Source organism: Hetaerina americana, unplaced genomic scaffold (assembly GCF_022747635.1).
Source record: "Hetaerina americana unplaced genomic scaffold, ioHetAmer1.1.p SCAF_9, whole genome shotgun sequence".
In the NCBI taxonomy this organism is placed as follows: Eukaryota; Metazoa; Arthropoda; class Insecta; order Odonata; family Calopterygidae; genus Hetaerina; species Hetaerina americana.
In genome coordinates, this window is record NW_027287538.1 from 49,724,812 (window position 1) to 49,752,467 (window position 27,656).

Sequence of the window (27,656 nt, forward strand, 5' to 3'; positions counted from 1 at the left end):
CTCGTGGTGGTACGAGATGGTTGGCATCCGAGATCATTTCTACGATTGGAATTACATATAATCGTTATCATAATTAACTATGTTTTAGATGTTTTTGTGGTCGCTTAATTCCGCTTGATACTCAATCCTTCTTTAATGTAGAACTTCTTTCCAATTGAAACTGAACTGAAAAGTGGAATCGGATCGTAATTAAGAGCCGGTGCCTTCAAACTTAGAATAGAATGCATATCGTGGGCAGACATTTTCACAGAGAGGTGAATATATGATTTTAAGACCCATTTTTTCGTCATTCTAGTTCAGATTCGCATGGTGAAAAAAATGTTTGCCAACTATGATAGGTCAGATACTACAGGTACATTAGCCGATTAGAATGCAATGTCAGATGTCCTTTGACTTTTCATTTTCACGAAAATCTTTATGATTTATTTTAAGAGTTAAGTGCACTTCAGACAAGAGCAATCTATTTTACCTAAGTACTCTCACTGGAAAATCATTGCTGAAATAAAATTTGACAGTAAAAATTGAATAAATTTCATTTTTAGAAAAGGGAATGAACTATGTTTCACTCACTTTGAGTAAATGACCATAAATACCTACTCTTGTAATTGCTTCACCTATATCTTTTATCCTAGATTTAAAATCGACTTATTCTTCTCTAGCATTGTAATTTTGTATCGAAACTTATTCTTCAGCTTCTTATCATCATATTTGTTTTCTGCTTTTATTTTTTAGCGTCCACGCGAAGAAGGATGTTTCGAAAACATTCACAGATGGGGCCCAAATAGCAGAGATATAGAGCTTGGGATCGAGAAGAATGTTCCCTATTTCTAAGGTATGGTAACAATTTGAAACTCGAATTTTCAGTTCGATTTAGGAGAAAATAGAAGTTAGATGCAAACCTACAGTATATTTTTTAACCCTTTTGGATTTCTTTAATAGATATGACGAAAATTCTACTGTTGTATAAATTATGAAAAATGATAAAATTTTATATATTTTTGTAACCAAGTAATTTGCTCATTATTGTTTGCTACATGTTCTTCATCTGATGTTCAAAGCCGGAAGCCCTCTAAACTAATATAAAATTCATAAAAGTACATTATGGACATTTGACATTGATGACATATGTATATATATATATATAAATAAATATATATATATATATATATATATATATATATATATATATATATATATATATATATATATATATATATATATATATACCGCACCCGGTGTGTGTGTGTATATATAAATAAATATATATATATATATATATATATATATATATATATATATATATATATATATATATATTTATTTATTTATTTATATATATACACACACACACCGGGTGCGGCAGCCATAAATTTCTTTTTTCAAAAGCAAAACCCCTTTAAAAATGTAATGTTGACGGTATATATATGTATATATAAAAATATATATATACTACCTTGATCAAAAAGTTCCCGGAATAACCACCGTGTGGCGCTCCCATCGTTCCGATTTGAGTTCTGTTTTTTTTTGTTAAATTGGTACATCTGTTGTTGATATTCCCTTTAAATCTTAGTGTCATAACTTGACATTTGCAAAAGTTACGTAGCCAAGAGTACATCTATCTCTGTGTGTGTTGGCGATTTTTTACAATTTCAGAAATGGATTTAAATTTGCAACAACGAACTTGTATTAAATTTTGCGTAAAAAACGGATTTAGTGGCGCACGGACGTTGGAAATGTTGGAAAAGTGTTTCGGCAACGATTCTCTAAAAAAAACGGTCGTTTACCAGTGGCACGAGCGGTTCAGAAGTGGTCGTGAGTCAATCAAAGATGATGAACGCAGTGGCAGACCATCGACATCGAAAGTCGGTGAAAAAATTGATAAAGTAAAAGAAATGTTGGTCAATAACCGCAAATTAACCATCAGAGAAATAGCGGAGGACTTGAACATTGCCTATGGGTCCGCCCAAGACATTGTGGTTAATGATTTGGGTTTCCGTCGTGTAGCATGCCAAAAGACCTCAATTTCATGCAAAAAAGAGACCGTGTTGACGTCGCAAAAGACATGATTTGCGAGGCTGAATCCGATCCCACATTCATCAAAAGGATCATTACTGGAGACGAGACGTGGGTTTATGAGTACGACACGCAATCCAGACATCAGGCAAGTGAATGGCGTTCACCAAATGAGCCGAGACCAAAAAAACCACGTCGTTTTCAGTCAAAAAAGAAGGCAATGCTGACGGTTTTCATGGATTACAACGGTGTAGTGCATCATGAATTTTTGCCAGAAGGCCAGACAGTAAACAAAGAGTATTATTTGGGCGTTATGAGACGTTTGCGTGAAGCAATTCGCCGAAAGAGACCAGAAATGTGGGCAGAAAACTCGTGGATTTTGCACCATGATAACGCACCGTCGCACAGTGCTATCATTATTCGTAATTTTTTGACGAAAAATGCAACAAATACCATTCAACAGCCACCGAATTCACCTGATTTGGCTCCCTGTGACTTCTTTCTGTTCAATCGAGTTAAAAAACCATTACGGGGAACGCGTTTTAGCAGCCGAGAGGAAGTAATGGAAAAATCGCAGGAAGCACTGATGGACATAACGAAAACCGACCGTAACTTTTGCAAATGTCAAGTTATGACACTAAGATTTAAAGGGAATATCAACAACAGATGTACCAATTTAACAAAAAAAACAGAACTCAAATCGGAACGATGGGAGCGCCACACGGTGGTTATTCCGGGAACTTTTTGATCAAGTAGTATATGTATGTATGTATATATATATGTATGTATGTTTATGTAAATATACACACATATGTACATGTATCCGCGTGCATGTATATTTATATACTGGTTTAAATAGGATGTACGAGTACCTTAAGACATTACCTTCAGAGCCGTATTTCTTTTTAAAAATGTTCATAGCAAACCCAAGTTAATCACTTGTCATCTTACGGTTTTAATCTTCCCTATTTAGCCTATAATGTGTCCACTATTGAACGTCCATCGTATCAAAGACTTCACGTTTAAAATATTCAAATCTCTTTAACCGAACAGCTCTAAAACAAGAGGACTGGTGCTAATTTTCATATTAGAAGTCGTGAGGTGATCCGAGAGACGGAACTTTTCTGGATTCCTCCACTCTCGCATAATATGAATTATGGTCCAGCATCAAATTTTCCACTTTTTCTCTTTCCGTCTTCCACCCGCGTGCCCTCCCAGTTTTTCATCACCGTCCCCCGGCTTCCTCTCCTCCCTCGACCTCCCCCAGAAGACGAAAGCTCCTCCCGGCCTTCTCTTCCCCTTTACAGCCGTCTTATTCCTGAAAAACGACGAAGAAAGAAAGAAATGAACGGGCCCTTCCCTTTCCGTCTTCCAATCCCCCCCTATCTCCCTCCTTCCGGTCGCAGCCTTTCTTCGTTTGCCTCCCAAGCCTCCTTCTTCTACTCCCTTTTCGCCCTCCCGCCTCAACAGATCGTCTTCTACTCCTTAAAGAATCCCTCGCCCCATCTTTTCATTCCACCGCCTAGCCTCTCTTTCCATTCTGTCATTCCTTCTCCCCTCCCCATCCTAACCTTTTCTGCCCCGAATTCTAGCCACCCGAGTGGCTCAGATGTCAATATCGATGCAAAGATATTCTTTATAATTTTCGACACACCTCCTAATTGCGAAACTGTTAATCCCAAATGTCTCCTCGTATGTTCAGCTTCTTTTTTTCCTTTTGTTGCACTACTATCTAGGGTCGCGGTAATTTGCAAATGTGTATTAGCATGTTCTTTGTTCGAAACGCATGTGTTGGCACTCTATAATTACGGGTTGTGTCCTAGCACCCCACTTCATACGCCCTTTTGAAGGCTTTAGGGGTACTATGCAGATGTAGTGGTCCAGTGGGTCGAGCGCTGGGCTACCTACCAGGGGGCTCTGGTTCGAAGTCCGTTGATGCCTTTGGGCACCCTTACCTTCATTGTAGCTGTCTGGTTTTACGTCCTCCAATTTCCCTCGGAATTCACAGGCGGTAGAGGGAATGAAACTGCCCCTTCTCCTATACTCTTGCGTGAGTTTCACGCGCCATTGAGCTTAGTACTGTGTGAGCCTGTCAAACCAATCTTCGAGCTATATACTGTGGTGGTATTGCCTTCAATTTTTTGCATTTTTCCATAGTTTGAAAATTTTATGCCAAATTTATGCTCCTATAGCAGCGAAATCATTTGGATTTGTTAAATCGAAATATGACATTTCTTTTGCGTAGTTATGTGTGAAGTTAAACTATTAATATATTCGAAATTTTTTCCTAACATTTTTGAAGGAGTTGACATTTTTGAAACGTACACTTAAATTACTATCGGCTAATTTCATGGTGGTAATGGTAATCTCCATTTTTCTCATTTACCAGTATTTTCTTCCTTCAATCGTCGATTCTCTTATCCAATCCCTGTTCGCACCCTCCCTTATATTATTCTATCCTCGTGTTTGTCTATTACCTACCTAATTTCTTCACTGACGTTTTTTCAGTCCGTAGAAACGATTCTACCATTTTAACGAGCTCTGATTGCTAATGCGTATGACCAATTTAATTTGCTTCTATAATTCAAAACTCCATTTTTCCTTCTTTCTCATACTCTATTCCAATGATACCCTGATTTTCATCTCAGAAGCATCAGTCAGCTCCTAAATATTTCTCTTTTCATAACTCAGGATTGTCCAGCATCAACTGCAGGAGATACGTCGTCATTTGAAACGGGGAAAGTCTATCAAATTTCCGTTCGAGTAAATATTGTGCATTTAAAGGCTGCATTTCGTTTTTTTTTGCGATCGAAGTCTTTTTTTCCGACTTAACGGATGAATTGTTTTGAAACACTCGAACAGTTTGGGAAAATGCCACTATTTTTAGATGTAATTATAATATTTTTTCTGCAAATTTGAAAAATATTTCGTTATTCAAAATTATTCACAAAGGTGAATGTTTCTTGCATCGAGTAATGTTTTTGAACAGTTTTAGGACTTTTGCCAGGATAGTGCGCGAGTTTAACACAGTCGCATGAAACAATTACCTTAAAGCGTACCTAAGTAGCTATAGTATGTTTTATAGATGGAAAAAATAACATGCCGCGATCTTCAAGTTTTACAAGAAAGAGCAAAGGTGATAATGAACAATCAGATCGTACTGTTTTTATTGCATATTATTTCTCACTTTCTCCAAATTTAGTCACCTGCACTCTAATAAGGTTATATATATATATATATATATATATATATATATATATATATATATATATATATATATATATATATATATTGATACGTTTCTATTGTAAGGCAAGCTTTTTTGCTCCAAGTAAAGATTTATTTTCAAATTCGTGTTTGTTTTCCACGTTTACAGTTGAATGGACGTTCCAGGCCCTTGGATACGTGAACAGAGTGTTGGTTTAAAGAAAATAAGCATTCAGGTGAAATGCTTGCTCGATATTTTCAATGCCTACACCAAACGAGGTCATTGGATTTGGAAATTCAATCATTTTTTGTCCTGATGGAATTGACTGCCACCTTTTTATTAAGTTACGCTAGGAAACCGTCTTGGGTGGAAGCATTTCAGTATACATATACGGTTATTGTATTCAATAAGTTAGTTGTACATTATTGATTCAGTATGCATAAACAGCAACAATTATTCAACTTCTGCGTGGTGTATTTTTTAATATTTGGCATGGAGGGTTATTTGTTTAAAATGTGTGCACCTAATGGTCGTGAAAGCAGATAAAGTGTTATCCTTAAATTTGAACATTTTATTATCCTGATAGTGCGCTAATTAGGCGTTGAAATCAGAATATGATGCGGGATAACATAATTGAACTCACTTTACTTTTAACAACGACTAGCGATTTAACAATACTTTGTTCAGGTTTCTTTTTTAGATATTTACTTGAAGATTTGTTTGCTAACGACCTAAACAAGGTTACTTAGCATAATGATATTCTCCACAGTGAGTTAATCAATGGAATAAGTGACTGTTCGACATTTAACGCTTTACCTAACAAAAGATTGTTTTCTTTGTTTCCTATGATGGAAGCAAACAAACAAATAAGTTCAAGATTAAGCTGGGAGAAAGGAGATTTTTGGAAAAAAGTCGAAGAGGCCAGGAAACGTTTATGGAGGGCATATTGAGAGGTAACGGAATTTTGAAAACTCTATAATAGAGGAGGAGGTAATATTGAAGAAGTGAGATAGAAGAAGAAATAGAGAATATGCGTGCTGGGTGAAATGAAAGAAGGTAGAAAGTATTAAAAATTGGGTTGTAGCAATAGAGGTATTTAGGTGAATAGGTGCTGTGACAGCGTGTTTTCTATGCTTCGGCCCATTGTCATAGAAAACCAAGTTATTAGACCGGTATATTTACTGCTTATACAAATAATATGCTATTAAGGCAAATGGTTACTGCGCGAGATGCATTAGAAAACAGAAAAATTGCTTTATACACATAAAATATTCACGCAAATTTTATGCACAAAATAAATCCTTTACCTTATCCGTAATTTATGTTATTTTGCTGGCATTGTGTTAAGTGCCGAGAGGAGAGAGTCTTTGAACTGGAGAAGACTCCGTCCCTGGTCGTCGACCCGCTTGGACCGCAGACTGTGGTTAAAAATAATGATAACCAATGCATATTATTTTGAATAGTTTTCAAAATATCACACAGATTTGAGGGTTAGATGATGCCTTCCAGACCCTACATATGGACCGCCAACCTAGGACATATGGCGCGTTTCGTGAGGCATCAGAATCGCTCCAGTCGACTATATTTTTGCATCGATGCCCCCGCCGCCTATTCGCTCTCCTCTAGTTTAATCTGAAATGGCGTCTCTGCGCACCCCCCCCCCCCCCACAAACGCCGGCATCCCCCCTCGCCCCCTCATCCCTTCGCACTCCCCATCCCCTTCCCCGTGCGCGTCTCTTCCGCTCCGAGGGATTCCCGCCCATGGCCGTCGCCGCGGGGGCCCCATACCAACCCCCCGTCCCCCACCCTTACCATCCCCGCCCTCCCCAACCCCTCCCTCTCTTAATTAGAGCGAACGCCAAAAGGAGGAAAGTGGCAAGCACAGGAGCGAAGGGCCACCCACCCCCCCTTCCCCAGCCACCCCTCCCCCCTAATTAGCGGAGTGCGGGAGGGGGATGAGGAGGTGGCATTGCGGGGGGTGTTGGGAGAGGGGGAGGAGGGGGCGGTGCAGAAGAAGGAAGGAGGGGGCGAAGGTGCATTGTCCGCGGGTGACATTGTTATAGAACTCCCTTGGACTTCCCTCTCTTCCCACGCTCCAACCAATCCCTCCCCCTCCGTTTTATTCTTCCCCTTTCCTTCTCCCTCTCTCTCTCTCTCTTCCTCCTTCTGCCTTCCCTTTCTTTTCTTCTTCTTTCCCTCCGCCCTTGGTTGCCAATAGGCAGTCAAAATCTCGGCCCTCCCCAAAAAATTATCTCCTAATGCGGTTTTAATTTACCCCACCAATAATCGTGATAGCCGTTTTTAACACTCTTAAGCGATAAACAATTATTAATTCAATTCAGATAATTAAGACACAATTAGACTATGGTATCAAAACGCGTTACGTTATCAAGAAATGTTGCGCGTTGTTAATGGGCCAAAAATTCTTTTTTATGAATTTCAATACATCGAAAAACATTTCAACTCACTTCACTCATTTTTGTGATGATGATTTTCTGTAAGTCTTGGGAAGACGTTGCCTCGTTGGCGTAAATGGCGCATGTGCTCAATCATCTTGCTCAGTTGAAGTTGGATGAAAATTTTTCCCTAGTTCTCCCTAAGAAAAAGTTCGTTCACTTTATTTATCAAGAGACGGATAATTATCAATTTAATATTGTTTCGGTCCGTTGTCGCGGTAGCTCATAAAAGGCGTGGGGTCCATAGGCCTTGACGATCTAATTGGGATTCCAGCAGTCCTTTCACTATTTCTTCTTCCCTTCTCCTTTCGACCTTTTCATCTCCCTTGTTTGTTTTGTGCTCAGAGTTCGCTCCTGCCCTCTCCTCCAGTTGATGTGGACGCCGAGAAGGGGTTGGTGAGGAAACAGTTGGGGGGGGAAGGGGGGGAAGTACTAGCGTTACCTCTCTCCTCCATGCATCCCCCTTCTCCCAACCACCCCACTAAACCAACCTAGGTTTCCGCAGTCTTGAAGTGTTACTTCATTCCTTTTGTGTTCCAAATTAAAAGCGTTTTGAGTATTTGCTGTTTCTTTTCTTTAGGGAGAGGCACACGATTTTGATGCAATCGATGATGCTTCCAGTGTAATAGGTTGGAAAAATAGGGATCAAAATATCGGAGAAATTTTATTGGGAGGAGTAGAGTTTTCCCCCTCAATTGTTTTGTTGAAATAAATCTGCTGTTCACCCCAATTATCGTGGGATTCGTTTAGTTATTCATTGGGCTTAGTTGGACTTGGCGTGAAAAGTCAAGAATCACTCCAGGAGCTGCCTTCTTCGAACTCGCAGCTCAAGAGACAGATGGGTAGATTGTCTCAAAATTAGAATCCACCAATTTCAGAGTGTAAAAATTTAAAAAGGCCTTGACCGGGATGATATTTACACTCTGAAATTGTTGCATTGTGATGTGTGCTAGCGGATGACTCCGTCAAAAGTTATTGCTGTGGCTTCTTTCGCAGTTTCGTGCTTTCCTCTCAAAATTTGGCGTTGATCGGAGCGAAAAATTGAAGCACATACGTTGGAAACAAATCCTATGCCACGTTTATTGCCCGCTCTCAAATAAGTATTTCAGCGTTATGAGTAACGTAACGGAGAATTTTTATTCCAAAATCTGTAACTCCGTACGAAAAAAAAATCATTGTTGAAAGTTTGCTTTTTAATGTATTACCGCTCGCAAATCGTCTACCTCTCATAAAATATTGATAAAATTCCATGTCGTTATTAGTCTATTAATATACATTGAATATGAGTAGCGTCACCAAAACTTGGACATGTATGTAGTATCACTTCTATGGGATCAACATACGTGATCTCTTAGCTTTCTTCTTTTAATTTTCCTTAAAATCAATCAATTCACTTACAAAATGATGACCAAAGCCATTAAATGACAATCATTCAAATATTCACCCAAGTTGTGGAGATGATTTTCATGCAAAACATTTTCAATCTTATTCAATCCAAGCTCTGAGGCAAGTTTTAAGGTGCTCCCACTATTTTAAATAGATATCATTGTAATTAAAATTAATTATGAATGTGTACCTTTCGTATGAGGAAGAATAAGCCAATTACCAGAATATGGTTATCACGTAAATACATCGCAACCACTGATTCTCGATTTGCAATTATGCTGGATTGCCTTATATCGTCTAGGGTTACTCATATACAAGACGGAAGCTCCCGATGACGTTTTCAATGATATTTACTCTCAGAAACCTGAAAGACCTTTGGCTGAGTTTGGCCTTTCGATTTGTATATGATCTGCATCATACAATCAAATTGGACATAGTGTATAATTATCGACAAAATTGAACTTTAGTCATTATACGTAGCTCACAAATATGTGATTATATTTAATTTTTTTTAATTTTCTCGTGTGCTATCTAAATAAGTGTTTTCATTTTTTTACCAGCGCTCCCATATTCTTAAGATGCTGTTTTCTCGGATTACACGTATTCTTTTTGGTTATGAAATACAGGTAGTATTTATCTCCTCCAATATTTTTTTTACCCTGGCCCGTACGCTCTTTCCCATGGCCGAATTATAGAAACCCACCTGAAACACCTGTAGAGGATTAAGTTATTTGACTTGTTTCTGATTAGTAGAAGAACCAGGACAGAAATGGTCACAAAATCGATTCGCAGGGTGTCTATCTTGGGGATCTCTCTTGATTTCTTTTGCAAGGAGGCATATTTTTTTAAACTCCAAGAAAAATCAATGCAGGCTCGGAAAATCTTTTTATCATTCGAATGCGCGGTTTTCTGGGTGAAATAATTAGGAATTTATCGCGACCTAACCACGCGCTATCGAAAGCCACAAATCACAGAAGATGAACCAAACAAAAACCAACCAAAAGTATCGTATTAGAAGTGCATCTGAAGGCCTGAGCGTCAAAAAAAGTCGAAGCAGAAAGACGGGCGACGAAGCGAGAGACTCCTTACACCTGAATCCAGCTCGCGAACTCGATTAACATGGCCACGGTTTATGGCTTTCTCGATTAAGGGCACAAAATGGTCATCTCGAACGTGGGAAGCCATATGTCAGCGAGGTGTGCGAGCGTCCCACGTTTTTAACCTCCTCTCCCGTCCTCGGGACGCCTTACAAGAACAAACCAAACAAACATCCACCCCATCATCATCATCCCCCCCCCTTCATCCGTTTGGTCTCCTGGCTAAGTTCTTAGGACGAAAACCGACTTACCCGTCCGACAGCGGAACGTCGAGTAAGCGAATAAATACTGGACCGCGCGCGCATGCGCCATGGCAGCCGGCGCCTGCGCCCCGTACACGAGGTGGGGAGGGTTAAGGGGACTTGTTTGGGGGAGGACGGAGAGGGGGGTGAGAGGGGCGGGGGGGTATCTCGGGGTTGGGAGCCCGGTGATGTAATTCGAATTACTGCGTCACCGCTTCCTCCTCCAATCGAACAACGCGGAGAGGCGGAAAAGGGGTGGGGTGTATGGTGGGGCCTACCCCCCTTCCCTCCAGCCCCGTTCGTCCTCCTCAACCCCTCCCCCTTCCATCCCTCCCCCCACCCCTTTCCACTGGAAGGCACTTCTCCGTGCAAGGGGATGAACCCAAAGAACTCCCTACACCATATACGCTGTAGCACTTGACAGGTGGCAGAAGAAGACAAATGAAGGCTAGTGGAAACTTCTCTTCGCGGCGTTGCTACTTTGTTTTTCTCTCCTTCGCCGCCGCCTCCCACAGCGCCACCCTTTTCGCCCGTAAAACTCTCTGCCCTCCCCCACCCCCCCAACCAACCCACTCCCCCTTCGTCCCACCCTCCTCCCCATCCTCGGGTACCACCCTCAAGATCCTGGTATGGAAAGGAAGGTCAAATATGTTTCCATGCTTGAGGGAATACGTAATACATGAGTCGAAAGGGACGAGGGTACAGCGGCAGCGATGTTAGTAACATGTAGGTGGCCTTGGCTTAATGAAATTGGATTGCATTGAGCATGATTTGAGGTACTCAGTTTATACTGCAGCAATGAATGTAAACATTTGTAGATTAAATGCTTGGGGTGATACAGAAAGTACGATACAAACGTCTCAGTGACTTGTGGAAAGGCGTGACTAACTTTTCATTGATATATTTACGTTTGACTTTTTGGCTATCTTACGTCGTAATTTTGTTGCCGCGACAATCCTGAGGTCTTGTCTAAAAGCTGAGGTCCGACTTTCCTCAAAAAATGTAAAATATTCAATTATTAGTTAAAGATCGGTAACATAAAGATTTATATTGTTTTTAACCAAGCACGTGGAGTAATAAAAACTGTGGTGGTATATATTTATTTATTATTTATTTATATACATATATAAACACAGTAATCAACCCGAAGTTCGGTTTGGTAGGTGATGGTAGAGTTCACCCGGTACTAAGGCCGACGTCGTGTGAAATGCTAACATCAGGGTAGGGGGGCCAGTTCCTTTCCCATACATATTAATCATATTATATATTTTATACATTGTATATGCACACGCATGCATGTATGTATATATATACATATATACGTTACATACATATATACGTTACATACATATATACATTTTATTTACACTTACATAGATTAAAGCCCCGTTACAACTAAAAATTCAGAATTTACTCTTCCGTGACGCATCGATCCATTTCGTGCAAGAATATTTGCGGGGATCTCCCACTGCACTCGTCAAGGAACAAAAGGCGGCCACCAGAGAGGCATAGTTGTCGCGTTCAAGGCATACCCTTAAGGGGGTTCAAGTTCAAAGGGGATTCCAGAAGCGCACCTGGACCTTTTAAGCTTTCTTCTAAAGAGCTGTACGTGTTAAAGCTATTTTTTGCATTCAACTTTAAGAGGTATTTAATTTTTAGGCATTTGGATAGCCCAAACCAGATGAAGAAATTTAATAAGAAGGGACCATTTGCTCCCGTGTTAATTATATGCTTAAGAACTTGGACAAAATGTGTTTTTATCGCACTGAATCTTTTGCTCAAGCATAGTAAGGGGATAAAATATGCAATGAGTAGATAATAAGTATATTAATATAATTCATGCATTAATATATGATATTATATTAATATATATATCCCAGGTTTGATCCAAATATTTTTGAGAAAGACCTTGTAAAATATTATTTCAATTTTTTAGTAATTTGTCCTATCATATTTCACCTCTAACAACTGCATAATTTTAATTAAAGACACCTCAAAAGTTATGTTGTGATACGAGTATATGATTGCTATAGGTGGTCAGCAGAGAGTAGGTACGTCAGCTGTTTACGTAATCATCGTAGATACTCGTAGAGAATTCGTGGATTGAAATTTCAGGTGTTGATTCACAGTCTTTAAGAAGCTGAATGTAGATACAAGATGCATTTTACGTTTAGAATTGCATCATAGTATTCTGTCTTCGGTTGTCTATTCAAGAATCACAGTAAAGTATAAGATAGTATGTAATGATACTAACTCACGTGTTTGTCAGGACCTTTTACCTCCCATGCTTGAACAGGACGAATGAGGCGAAGCGTTCTCTTCCTCCCTCTTCTTGAGAATTTAGGCTTGCGCGCATTGCTGCCTTTCACTTGGAACCAATTTGCGAGTTAGGGCTCATTGCTTCATTCCAAAGTTTGGAGTAAGAGATTGGGATGGGGAAAGGTAGTCAGGGAGAATACATGAAAATGTAAAGGTCCCGTTTGCATCCTCTCGAAGGACGTGAAATTGCGTTCGGAGTGGAAATCATGTGGAGCTGTTATACACTTCAGTCCGCAACCTCCGAGGATGTGCCCTCCTTCCAAATCCCATTCCTCCCACTGCCCCCCATGCACCCCTAGACTCTCACCCCCCCCACACACATCTTGGCGCCATTTATGCACGCGAAAGAGTTCCTGCTTGGAGTTTTTATTTTGGAAATCTTCATCCTCCTCGCCATTCTCCCCTTTTTGGAGAGCGGGTTGCCGTCAGGGAACTAACCTTTTTCGGCAGTCTTTGAAATCTTTCGCATCCCCCATACACTAAATGTATAGAAATATATATAAATGCACACATTTTCCAAATTTTCGGAAACAAAACCACCTTCCTCTGAGGAAGAAGGAACTGTTGCGTCAGTGTCCTTTTCTATGTGTATCTCTGTGTTTTTGTTGGCCAGTGCTATCTCGCTCCTTTGCTTAAATTATTGTTAACATATTTCGTACAAGATAAACGTTTACATATATATATATATATATATATATATATATATATATATATTTTTTTTTTTTTGTATGTGTATGTACGTGAATAATAATTTAAAAGAGGGAGCTAGGTATATATATATATATATATATATATATATATATATATATATATATATATATATATAGACATTTCAGCGTGTAAGGACCGCATCGACGCCCCATTTACCACTCTCCCTCGGCTGGCCCTTCTCCTTTTCTTATCCCGGAGAGACAGAAACCTCACACCGCATTTTCACCAGGCTTCTCAACCCTCATGATAACCACCCCCTCCTTTCGCATGAAACCACCCTCCCCCATTCCATTCACTTCTCTCCACCCCACGAACCCCCAACTTCTCCCCCTCTCTCTCCCAAAACGAAATCCCGACGCCTCTACCCCACCCTTCCCCGGCACTGCCGGGGCATCCCATCCGCTTCTGTGGCCATGATATCAAAAGATCCCCGTGAGTGATAAATGGTTACCGCTGGGTGTCGCGCGAGGGACATCCAAAAATGCGTGGGGTTGGGGGGTTGGGGAAGACGGGAGGGTGGGTAGACGTGGAGTAGGTATGTGGGATGAGGAGGGGGGTTTCTTGATATTTTTTATGGCTAGTAGGCTGGGGAGGAAGATGCCGCAGGATGGGTGGGAGAATAGTAGGGTAAGGGTGGTTTGAGCGTTGTACGGATAGAAAGAGGGAAGTATTGAGAAGGATTTTCGATGGGAAGTATAGGGCGGCGCGTAGAAAGTGGTTTCAAGTAAGACTTAGGATTGAATGAATAGGGAAATTGAGGAGGAGAGTTCGAAGTGATGGATTGTGTGATGGGGTTGAAGACTTGACTAGTAACGACAATGATGGCATCCTTTTTTAAAGCAGATTCTCATCTCGTTTTATCGATCTATAATGTTTTATTTGCGTCGAACGATAACAATGAAAGTTATGGTTCCATGATTTAGTTCGGCGGTAATTATACATTCAATCTGGTAATTTAGAACGGGAGAGCCCTCTCAGGATCATTGAACCGAATAAGTTTGTAAAGTTTCTTTTCCTTCAGGCCTCTTTAAATATGTGTCGACATGCATGGTACCAGTAAATGTATCCGCCTTAGGGGGAAGCAGGCAAGAGGAAAACGTAGATTGCATATCGTGTATTTACTATTATTTACGCTCCATCATGTCAGAATATTATATCTATGTAGCTTATTTTCCTACATGTGGGCACTCAATTCCTTTAAGGTGCTTTGCTGATGATAGTTAAGTGTTCATACGTATAGTGAACGTAATTAGCGAAGGTGGTTGAATATGCCACAATCTTGTAGATATCTTGGATCTTTGCAAGCAGTTTATAAGGTTTTTAACTGGTCTTTGTGGTATTTTCTTGATAAAATTGCAATTTGACGAGCGTTCTTCGCTTATCTTTTATGTGCAAAAGCGATTTATTGCGGCGTCAATTTGATTGATGAGTCAGAAGCCTATAACTGAAGCCATAAACATGAGTTTTCCCCAGGACTTGCTAAAAACAGCTACTTTATGGTCATCTTCATCTACGTTTTCTTCAAAGTTATGACAATGCTTTCTGGCATGGCTATGTTCAATTCCTGAAGAAAAAATGAACTGTTTAATCATAGGATTTGGCTAAAAACCTTACAAATCAAATTATAATCGGCCTTAATTCCTGACGATAATTACATTGAGAACATATTAATATTATTATAAAACCGTTTTCCTCTCTCTAAGTCGGTTGACCAATTTTCCATCATCGTTTCGTTCTGGGTGAGCCATCAGAATGGAGTTACAATAGTTAATTGAAATAACGAATCCTATTAATGTGAATATAACAATATTTAATATGGTGGCGAGTACGTACATATATCGAACTGGCTAGCTCATATGGAGAGTGTAGATTTGTCTCGATGGCAATCCTAACATAGAATGCGAAAAGTAGAGAAAATATAAATAAATTAGGGCAGAGAAGCCAAAAAAATATTTTTTTAAATTAATTCTGTGGTGATAGAAAAAAATACATTTTGAATCTAATGAAAATGATACCGCGATTCAGATCATTCTGCCATTTTTCGCCGTAAATGATGTTTCTACCTAACAATTTTGAAGAATAAAAATGCATATTAGAGACTCGAATAGTCTCTATGCATGGGATAAGTAACAAACCTATGGAGTTCGTAAAAATTCGGTGAATGTTCGGTCTTTTTGCTTAGCATATATTTTTAGGATTGCTAGTTCACATAATACATTTTGAGAGACAGCACAGTATCATAATTCATCTCTTATTTATGCCCTGAATGAGTACCTCCTTGAACCGAATGTTCATTGAATGCTATAGCTCTGAGTCTATCTCCGAAATGAATTTATCCGTCATCAAATCATTTTCCAAGATTTAAAACTTCAATTTCCTCTCATCTCAATATTTTTTTTGAATTACGAAATGGAATGATGGGAAGGGGGAAAAATTCAGCACTTGAGAAGATCAGAAATCGGCGATAAGAAGTCTCGTAAAGTGAAAGATAGTGCTCTGAATTATAAAGTAACGGCACCTGGATCGGATGTAAGGGAACGTTCCCATTTGAGTATTTATTTCAGCCTCATAAATGGGTATCTGAATATATGCCTAGCTCTGTCCCGCAAGCCAATTTATGCTCAATGCTACAATTGCCCCCCCTCCCCAATTATTATTGCATTCGATTTATCGATATGTTTTTTGAACTTTCCATATTTTATTTAATTGCCAATTAAGCTCTAGCACAACCTTCTCTTAGGTCTCAGTTTTCTGATTTGATCTTCACAATTCCCATACACTTTCCCTGCATGGGTCTGCATTCTTTTACTATTTTTGCTTTTTTAATCATAGTGATGCCCTTTATGTCCTTTCCGTGATTTTCGGCTGGTGATAGGAACAAACTTCCACAAATATACTTCCTGCCATACGTTGTGTAACTGTGGTCAACGAATGTCCAATATTAAATTGTAACATGTAGAAAAACTCAAGATATTTCTTTCGTTAAACGTTTCTAAATGAAGAAACAATTTTTTAAATATTATCCACAGACAGCTTTTGTCAATCATTATTATTGTTTATTCTTAACTCTGTATGCATGTCAGTCCATATCATTCGACACATATAACCCTAAAGCATAGCTAATCAAATATTTTTTTGAATTAACAAACAATTATCAAAGTAGAATTAGCAAAGGCAATTGCGATGGTGAAGTATCAGTCCTTTGGACTGCTAGTCAACTGTGCCCAGCGGCTACTTACAGTGTTGTTTTCTTACAATGAATAACAGGTATTCCATCGACGGTATCCATCGAATATACAGGTTTTCTTCTCAACTCTTCCTGTACGTATTTTTTATTACTATATTTCATTCTATGGTTTCCTTGTAATAATTTTTCCCTTATTATTTCTTCCTCTCTTCTTCTGCCACTTCTTATTTCATATTTCTTTTTTCTTCTTGAAGTTCCAGTTGTAGATAAAAAAGAGAATAGCATAGCAAATCAAACGTTTGCATGTCCATGCCTGGGTTCTACTTTAATGATGATGATGTTGTGATCCTATGAGACTGGCAATACATGCCTAGGAGCGAAATTTCTTTCGAACTATATTTCGTAGTATCTATTTACATTCAGGTTATTGGGCGCATTACTAGTTCGATCATTTCGCTCAAAATTCCAATATTATATATTTTTCATGCTTTTATTCCTCATGCACTTCGTTAATCTTCAGCCCTTTTTTGTTTGAAGAAAATGTTTCCGCTTGCGTCGAAATTTGAAATTTTTTTAATGTACCACTCTAAAAACTGAGTTTCCTCCATTGATTGGCTTGCGTTTTCGGATTTTCGCTAAGAGTCCCTCAAATGTATTCCACGACAGGTAAGGAAGCGCCGTAGTGAGTTGCCTGGATGCATTGACGGCACCGCGATGGTGACTGAACCTCAGAGACTTGAACCTCCCCGACCCCCAGCTTTAATTCCCCTTGATCATTGGTAGCCCATTTTCAGATGAGATGGAGTTTTTTCCACCCTTAAACCTACAATCGCTCCCTCGTCTCCATCCGCCCCGAAGGTACCTTCCTCCGCAGCAGACCGTGAAATGAGGAGGAATTTAAAAAAGAAAAAAAAACGCGCGCGAAAGTGCGAGAATAAAAATGAGTTGGCGGGGGTGGGGGGGTGTGGATGGGTATAGGGCGGACGCGTAAAATGGCAGTCAGTGCCCGAGTGATTCTCAACTTTTACGCCATCGCTCTTCTCCTCCTCTTCCTCCTCAACCCTACATCCCCTGTCCACCCCATCCCCAACCCCATCCGCAACCCTCCTCCACCACCAACACCTCAACATCCTCATCCTCCGAGAAAAAAAGTGATAGACGGCGATATATATTTTCTGCACGATTATAATCTACCCTTTGCCTCCCCCCCTCCTCTCCTCTTCATCCTCCCCCACCCCACATGCCCATACCGCGCCCACATCTTCCGTGGGAGTCGTGGGAGGCGGGCGGTTGTGTGTGTGGCCGGGCGGGGAGGGAGGGAGGTCGACAATGCTTATCTCAGGTGAAATACAAGTGTTTAAGCGTGTTGGCAAAGGGCGTATGTGTTTATGTATGTTTGTGTGTGTGTGTGTGGGTGTGTGTGGGAGGTGGCACACTCTTGAGAGAAGAAGAGTTGAGATCGTGTATGTGTATGCGAGGGAAGATTAGAACGACAGAGGTGGGTGAGTGAGAATGGGAAGCAATGAATGCGCTATCTCAGGAGCCCTCTCTCTCTTTCTCCCACCCTCGCACCACACCCCCAATCTCCTGGGCCTTTTACGCCCTTGAAGAGTCCCTTTTTTTATTATTCCTTTTTTCACTACTGGGGTGGGGTGGGGGAGTGGTGGTAGGCGAGAAGCGTTCGCGGTAATGGAGGGGGTGGTGGTGGTTTGTTCCCTCACATCATCCCCCTGCCGTCGCCGTTTTTAATGGGGTGGAGGAGGGAGAGAGGAGTGAGGGCGAGCGAGGTGCGAGAATCGGGGTGTAAGGGCACGGGATGAGGAAATGAGGAGGCCCGCTGCAAGTGTGAGTGAGGAGGGGGTAGTCGTGGGATCGGAGGTGGTGGTTGGGGAGGGATATTTTTTTAAAAAGATTGTGGGAGGGGGGAAGAGGAAAAATAAGGGGGTCGAGGGTGATAAAAATAACGCGGAACATATACATGGAAGTACAGGGTGTGGGTTGGGTTTGAGGGGGGGGGTCATTGCAGGAGGGTGGGCCGCAATACGTCGTGTGAGTGGTGAGGGAGGGTCGAGACGATCCCGGGAGAGAGACGATGGGGAGGGTGGTCTTGCCCGGGATGAATGTTCCTAATGCGGCAACTCGGGGAAGAAGGTGTCGGAGGAGATATCACTTTTTCCCTTATCTAACAACACCTGCAAAACGTCCTTTCGCGACCCCGACCCCGCACCCCTCCCTCACTCCAAAAGCTATCCTTTATTATTATAGTTATTTTTTTAAAGGCTCTTTACGCCTGCTTTCTTTTTCTCACCCCCGACACCGCTTAGATATTTTGTTATAAGCCTATATCCCTCTCACCCACGGAAGACTGCCGCCAACGAAGCAGTCCGAATGAACAACCGCTTGCCTCCTTTCCATCACTGTACAAAATCATTTCACATTGAGCTTGAGCCATATTTATCACAGTTCCAAACCATTAACCGATATATGTATCTATACGAGGTGTGTTCAAAAAGTAAGGGGACTTGTCAAATTTCGCCTGCAGCATATGTCCGTACAATTTTCGATTTTTTTGTTTTGTTGTGTTGGTACAGATGTTATAAACATTTTTTTACAATTTCAAAAATATGTATATAATATTTAGTTTGTTAATGACAGACAAAAATGTTTTATTTTGGTGTAACCGGTGATTTTCTGCTGTGAAAAGTTCGATCAAAGAATTTGCATCAAATTTTTGGTAAAAAATATTTTCAAGTGCTCCAAAACACTTGAAATTTTGACAGTGTATACGATGGCTCTGCGCGGAGTAAAAAAAAAGTTTGTAAAATTGTTACAAGCTCTTCCAAGATGGCCGAGAAGATACCAATGACAAATCTAGCTCTGGACGCCCCAACATGTCAACAACAGATGAAAACGTTGCAGCAGTAAAGAAAATTGATCTGAAAAATCGTCGTATCACTATTCAAGAAGTTGCTGAGATGTTGGCATATCAGTTGGCTCGTGCCATGCAATTGTTTTGGATATTTTGGGCATGTGTCACCGAAGCTCGTTCCGAAACTGATTAATTTTGACCAGAAGAACCGTTACATGAGCATCGCTCAGGAGCTGTTAAATGACGTCAATGATGATCCTGATTTGCTCAAAAGGATCAAAACTATTGACGAGTCATGGGTATATGTTTATGACGTCGAAACTAAAGCCACACCGTCCCAATGGAAGAACCCAGGAGAACCAAGACCGAAAAAAGCATGCCAAGTACAATCAAATGTCAAGGTTTTGCTCACTGTTTTCTTCGATTACCTTGACGTATTGCATCAGGAGTTCTTACCACAATGTCTCACGGTCAATAAGGAGTATTACGTTGAAGGTGTGCGCCATATGTGAGAAGCAATGCGAAAAAAAACCTCCGGCATTGTGGAAAAAACAATTCATGGCTTTTGCATCACGATAATGCACCTGCTCACTCATCTTTGCTTGTGAGAGATTTTTTTTGCCAAAAACAACACCACAATCATGCCTCTGCCGACATATTCACCAGATTTGGCCCCCTGCGACTTTTTCCTGTTCCCAAAACTGAAGAGACCTATGAAAGGATGGAGATTTGCAGCGATTGAGGATATTTAGACTGCATCGCTGGAAGAGCTCAAGGCTATACCAAAAAGGGCTTATCAGAATTGCTTCGAGGATTGAAAAAACCGTTGGCACAGCACAGGTGTATTATATCTGAGGGGGATTACTTTGAAGGGGAAAACTTGAATATTGAAGAATAAAAAAGATTTTTTCATGAGAATAGAAGGTCACTTTACTTTTTGAATACACCTCGTGTGTGTGTGTATATATATATACATATATATATATATACATACATATATATATACATATATATATACATATATATATACATATATATACACACATATATATATATATATATAGTATATATATATATATATAACAAGTAGGGAGGTGGTACGAGTATTATGTAGTTCAGTGAGTAGAGAGTGGGACTACTGACCAGAAGGCCCAGGGACTCCGCTAGGCACCCTCAGCTTCACCCCTAATGATGATAACGATCGCCTCTGCCTTACTCCTTTCTTTATTCTAACTTATTCCCAGCCCTCAAAAAATCTAACCACTGCTCTCTGTCTGAAGAAAGTGTCCATCTCCTCTCGTTGTAGTTCAACTCAATTTCCTTTCGTGTAAGTACGTAACATCAAATTTCATTCGTCATATGTAGTCACTAGAAGGCCGCAATAGTCCAGGAGTACTGTTAGACTACTGACTGGAGGGCCCTCTATAGGCACCTGCAGCTCTACCCAAGCTTTGTGATTTTTCGGGTACCAGATCTTCCTTGGAAATCATAACCGGCACAGGAAAAGGAACTGGCCCCCATACCCTGATGTGTGAATTTCACACGCCGTCGGGCTTAGTACTGTGTGAACTCAATCATCACCTACCGAACCGACCTTATTGTTAATTACTGTGTCTATGGTTTTTTCATGTAGCCACTAATGCCTCTCCTGGTCTATAAATTCAACTAAGTCCGTTGATCATTCTGTATCCCACTTTGCTTTCCGATTTAAATTTTGATTGCTATTTATATTTTCCGCTGTCCAAGTAAATTTTGGATTTAAACAAGTTTGCATTCACAATGTATTCACATATGCAACTGGACCAATGCTTGCATATTAGGAAGTTTTTTGGATATCCAATGATTGCCCAATGGATTGCACATCCTATGGATATTGTCGATGATGACTATGTGCTTTAGTATGCATAGAGGATGAACTTGTGGATGCCGTGTTAGTTTTTCCTTCCCACCGCCTTGAGAGAGATTTAGATCATGGAACAGAGTCGGAGGGAGGTGCGGAGGGGGCGTTTGGTCGCCGTTAACGCAACGCGGATGTCTCGCGCGCCGCGGGGTGCTTGGAGAGGGGAAGGGAGTAGGTTTTTTTATGGGGAAAAGGGTTTCGGAGGCAGGGATCGAATCCCCTTTCTTCGCTCGCTCTCCTCGTTCCGTTTTTTTTATTTTAAGGATCCTTACATCTCCATCCCCTGCAGGTAAAAAGAGTAAAGGTGGGTGGCACCTTATCTCCTCTCCAATGAATCTCGATAAAAAGAAACCGCGCGGGGAAAGATAAAGGGAGGATGGCTGGGGAGGAGAGGAAGGGAAGGGAGATAAGGAGCCCTGCGGCCCTGTTCGGCCGGCTGAGTTCGAAGATTTACAGTTTGGCCCTCTCTCGGGAGAACTCCCACGTGGGGTGTCGCAAATAGTCGGCGCAGAAATCGTTTCTTTGGATTTAATCGATGGAGATATACGCTGCAATAAAGCTTGATATTTTTTATTGAGAAGTCCTTTTTTATTTCATAATCCTTAAAAAGACCTACATTTTTTATTTAAAGTGCACTCTCCACGAATTGGCGAAACACTGCTTCGTTAAATAATTGGCACATTCACCTTCAATTATAGCAGTTTTTATTCGTCTGTTTAGCACACCTGGTGACGACGACCGACGCGCTGAAACGGGTGTTTTATTCTGATAAATAAATGCGCTGAATGATCTGTTTTTTTCCTTTTACTTATTGAGGATTGATACTTACCATGATTTGTGTAGCGATTTTCCTTGGAGCACCGCAGACAGTACCAGTAATGTCAACTATTTTAGTGTATTTTAAGAGTTGGTCTCCCCTCAACTATATCAGCTATTTAATATTGATGTCATCCCAGCCGATATACCGAAACCTATTTTATTTCGGCTGCAAAACGCCCTTGATGAAAGTTTTAAATCAGATGAGATCTTATTTATTTGACTAGAATTACAAAAATTTAGGTTCATTACTAGTGGAAGGTAGTTCATTTTGAAACCGATTTCATAGGTGTATAATAATTGGACAGACTTCGTTTAAAAACAAGGAAAATACCTTACTTAACCAGTCGAAGTAATATAAGTAATTGGTTTGGATAATTCGTGCTGATAAGCAAACAAAGTGATATGATAGTACGGAAAATGTCAAAAATATTTTTCAATGTTTAAATAAACCTCTCTTATGAAATCATCCTTTTAAATAGTCGCCAGGAATTAAATGAAAACTTTTGCACAAATGATTCACTTACATTGCGTTTATAAATTAATATCAAGAAAAAGCAATAAAATCCAGATTTCTTAAGTACAAAATTGGATAGCTAGCTTTAGAGACACTTCCACCGTTGGTAATTAAGTGCAAGTACACCTGAAATTATTTTCAGTTTCTTGTTTCATTTAAAAACTATTTTAAGCTCCGTATTGATTATGTTGGAGCATTATTCTAGGTATTTTTATTACTGCCGCTTTGTCAGATTTTTTTATGTTTGTCTCATGAATTGGTTAAAAATAATTATTTTATTAAATGTTGCTCATGGGTGAAATATTAGTCATTTTATCATGGTCTTAAAACCATGGTTTGTAGAAATTTATCTCTGGGCTTCTCCCCTTCAAATGAGAGTCTCCATTGTGGCCAACGTATCGGCCACACGTATCGGACGTTCGGCTCGGGCATCGTCCTCTACCTGAAGACGATGCCCCCGAGTCGAGAATCGAAACATTGACCGGAAATGTAGGCCGAAAAAGCATCAGATCAAAAAAAGGTTCGTTTTTGAAAATTCGTCTCGCACTCTAAGTAATAACTCTTTTCGTGTTATTTTCCAAATATTCAAAGCATTTTCATCCCAGCCACCTGATTTCATAAAAATGATGTTAAAATCGCAGATGATTCGATATGATAAGTTTCAAACAGATTTGTAAGACAATGAATAGCATCATTGAGAGTATAAGAATATGAAACGTTTGGCAGAGATTCATATTAATTGGATCACAATGAGATATACTTATTTTAATCACTCATTTTTTAATATTTTTATTTTATTGGACCATCACAGACCCACAAAGAAGGTGATTATTAAGTTCGCAAAAAATATATTTCCTTTAAGATAGAGAAATAATCTTGGAAAGTATTTGAATAACTATAGGAGGAGAAGGAGTTTTTCATTAAAAAAATAAATATTTCACTTTAAGTGCTAGTGGAGACATTAGTTATGCGATGAGCCTCATTCTTTGACACATGACCACGGTTCATATATCTCCTTTAGGCGAGATCGTTTGCGATAAAAATTAAGTTGAAATAAAAAAAATTCTCTCACTCTGAATTAAATGTAGAAAATGTTTTTTTGCGGGTTTCCTCGTGTATAATTGCCAATTAAAATGTCAGTTGAGTTTTACGATCAAATTTGTCCTGCCGGTTAAATTGTCGACCCTTTCCACCAGCGTTGATATTTTCCATTGCAGAATATTTCATCAACATCCAAATAAAACAGTAGCCAATGCAATCTCTTCATTTATTGTTCTAGAAACATGAAAAGTCCGTATTTTAATAATTCACTGAAAAATAATTTCCTCACGGTGTATTATTCTGCCTGGTCTCAATTGCCTTTAGCTAATTAGTGTGAATATCGATTGCTGCGATGCTCTACCGCGAAAAAAAAGTTTGCAGTTCATCTGTCCCGGTAATTTCGTATGGTGGCGAAACAAAGGTGCCCAGGGTCAATCCCTAGTGTTGGACGTATTAAAAAATGTTATTCTCATTTCTCAAATTGCCCCGGCATTGGCATCCGTTGAGATTCATCGAATTCATTTTCCCACGTTGCCTTTGGGAGCAGCCGTTAGTAAGCAATTCCATGCGAGTGCTAAGCACAACGTTCACTTGAATTGACATTATACTTACGTATTGTAAGCAGGTGTGATTGCATCCGATGACGAGAGCGGGCATGTAAATACAAGTGTACATGGTGCTTAGGAGGAGCGTGGAATTGTGCTCTAACGGCTCTTTCCAAATGTGATATAGGACAAAATTAATATATATATATATATATATATATATATATATATATATATATATATATATATATACACACATACATATACATATATATGTATATTTTTTTATATACCTGTAGATGTACGAGATATAACTTCATATACATGTGTACTACTACTATTCTTGTACATGTATATATATATATATATATATATATATATATATATATGAATATATCCATATTCATGTTTATTTGTAGAAATTGATAACCAGAGATGATGACGCGACGAATAATTCAGAAAATATGTTGAAAAATTTGTTTGAGCATTTCGTTAATGATCTCGCCCTGGAATTCTTGTAAATGCATACATACACATATAATATATATATATATATATATATATATATATATATATATATATATATATATATATATATATATATATATATATATAAACACGCCCACACACACACACATACAAACATATGTATACACACACACACATATATATAAACATATATATACATATATATATATATATACATATATATATATATTCGTATGCATGCGTGTGTGTCCACGTTCACCAGGCCATCCCGCGAGGTTTTCGGCTTCGAATTACTACACCTATGCGTTCGTGTGCGTGTGTGAGTGTGTGTGGAGTGAGCAATTTCCTCTCCGGGGTCCTGGGAAATCTAAATTTAAAAAAAAACTTAATTACCAGCAGCAGTTCCGTGGGTTAGGGGGGGGGGCTGTGGTTTTGGGGGAGGGAGGTGTTGGATGGATGGATGGAAAAGGGCGGCATACGTGCGTGTGTGTGTGTGTGTGCGAGAAGGTCATTCGCTCGTGTCGATGGATTCCAGGACACACACTCTCTGCTACCGCGGCGTGAAGGGTGCTCCGCAGGAGGCCAATGGGAAGGGAGTGAGGTGGGGTATTGGGGGAGGGTTGAGAAAGGAAGGGGCGAGAGGAGGAAGAAGGCGAAAGGATCGGCGCTGCTGCGGGTGAGCGCGAAGGGATTAAGGAGAGAGAGAGAGAGAGAGGGGGGGGAGAGAGAGGTGTGAGGGCGGGGAGATGGGGTTGAAAAAGTGTGGGAGGAGAGTCGGCGTAGGAGGGAATTCGAGCGAGGGGGAGGACGCAGGGTGTTGGGATGGGGTGGGGTGGGACTGCCTCCGCCGATAACCCGTGCGGGGCACTGAATTGCTTCCATCGCCTTCCACCGCCGCCGTCTACCGCCGCCCTCTCTCCCCCCGCCACCCTGCGCCCCTTCTCTCTTCCCGCCCTCAACCCCTAACACCCTCCTTCCCTTTCGAAGAAAGAATTCTAATATTCCGTCCGCACGCAGGCTGGGGCTGTGTCGGGCGGGCTGTCAGTAGCGTAATTAATTGCCGTGTGGGGGCGGAGGGTGCGAGGGTGGTCGGGGTCTATCTCTCCCTTTGCCGCTGTCGGGTCATGATGACGCTGTAGATTCGCCTCCAACCCTCCCTCCAACACCCCCTCACACACACACCCGCGTATCCGTCCTCGGAACTCCCCACGCTACGCCTATCCGTCCCAAATAGCTCTCGGGTTGTCCCGACAACCACCTCTGCGAGGGTGGAGGAGGAGGGAAGGTGATGAGGTTGTTTGGGTGGGGGGTGGGAACGAGGAGACTCGTGGGCTTAAAGGGGGTTTTGGCGGAGGGTGTTTGCGGGAGGGCGGGCAATAGCTCCCGTTGTCACGAGCATGCGTCCCCAGGGGTGGCTAGTGGCGGTCTCCTCTCGCGAGCCCACACCCCCTTCTTCACGCCCACGGAAAAATTCGACCCCGTAGTCCCCGTGCTCCCACCCCAACGCCCTCAGTCCCCCTCCCCCTCGACCCTCCTTCCCACCGAGCCGGCCCGCCAGCCCTCCCGCTCGAGCCCAGCAATATTATTTCCTCTCGCCCAGTTCTTTGCCGACACCCTCCGAACCTCCCCCACCCCCTCTTCCTCTCGCGGCTCGCACAACCTCCTGTTTTTCGTCGCTTATTTTATACGCCCCCCTGAGAGTTTGATGAGCAAGCTCTCTCCCCCTTGCCCCTCCGCCGCCTCCCAACCTACCTCCTACCTTTCCCCCTCCCCAACTCTCTCTCTCTTCTTCCCCGTCACCGAAAAACAGTCTGCCAGCATTCCCATCGGCCGTTGGCAGTACGGACGGGGGGCGCGAAAGGGGCAGGTGTTGACGGGAGCGGGCGGGAGGGTGGAGGTGGAATGGGGCGGGGGATGAGGTGGGAGTCGGCTCGAGGGGGTAGCGGTGGGGTGGCGCGACAGAATTGATCACCTGTCTGAAATTCCGTGTCCGCCTCGCATTCAGGGCCTCTCTCCTCCGACTCCCCTTTGCCTCTCGCTCCCTGCCTGTCACCCTCCCTTGCCCACTCCGGACCTTTCCTCTCCCTCCGCCTCCTCAGAAAATCTCCTACCCCACGCCCTCGCTCCACCCCCCCCACCCCACCTTTCTGGCCCCCGCCCACACACAGCCCCACCCCCACACTCCTTCCTCCCTTTCGTGGCTATCTAACTCCAACACCCCCTCCCTCCCCATCTTGTTCCACGCACACACAGAGCCTCTAATGAATCATAATAGACGGAACCCTTCTTCCATTCGCTCTTCGCTCACTCGTCAGTGCGGAGTGCCTTCCCCGAGGCTGTGAATCGGCCGTTCGGCCGCGTTTGGTACTCATGTGCGAAGGGACGTGGGTTCAAGTAGCGGGGCAAGTTGTGAGTGGGACGGATAGGAGGGCTAACGACGAACTTTCAAATATGTTCGGGTGAAGGGAGGGAGGGTGCTTGGTGGAATGCGAAGAAGGTAGACCAAGTGGGCGGATAAATATTGAGAGCTAATTGGATGTTCTTAGGGTTTGGTGATAGAAAGGAGCATGTTAGGAAAGACTTCGGTTTAGAAGGAACACACTAGGAATTTAGGGTGTCATGAAGGCAGGGAGAACTGATGGAGAACTGAAGAAGGTAAAATAATGTGGGGCAAACAAAGAGTTAGTCCTGTCTAATATCATACTGAAAGTAGTTCGTAATAGTTTTTAGATTGGATCAAAAACCAAGCTGAATTGGTAGATTATTTCTGGTGATGATGGACAGGGGTCAGCCACCCACCCCCCATGTGAGGAAAATACCTCACATGGGGGGGTGTCTATGCTGCAGGATAGCAGGAAGG

At 41.3% G+C, this 27,656-nt stretch overlaps 1 protein-coding gene across 1 annotated transcript in view; it reads left to right on the forward strand.

Annotated features, from left to right (window-relative positions):
- Positions 1–730: 730 nt before the first annotated feature.
- The window catches only part of LOC139698921 (uncharacterized), a 386,101-nt gene continuing 359,175 nt past the window's right edge, over positions 731–27,656 (forward strand). Inside the window, exon 1 of the transcript XR_011703026.1 lies at positions 731–832. The gene's annotated coding sequence lies outside the window, so the exon portion shown is untranslated. The remainder of the gene's footprint in view (positions 833–27,656) is intronic.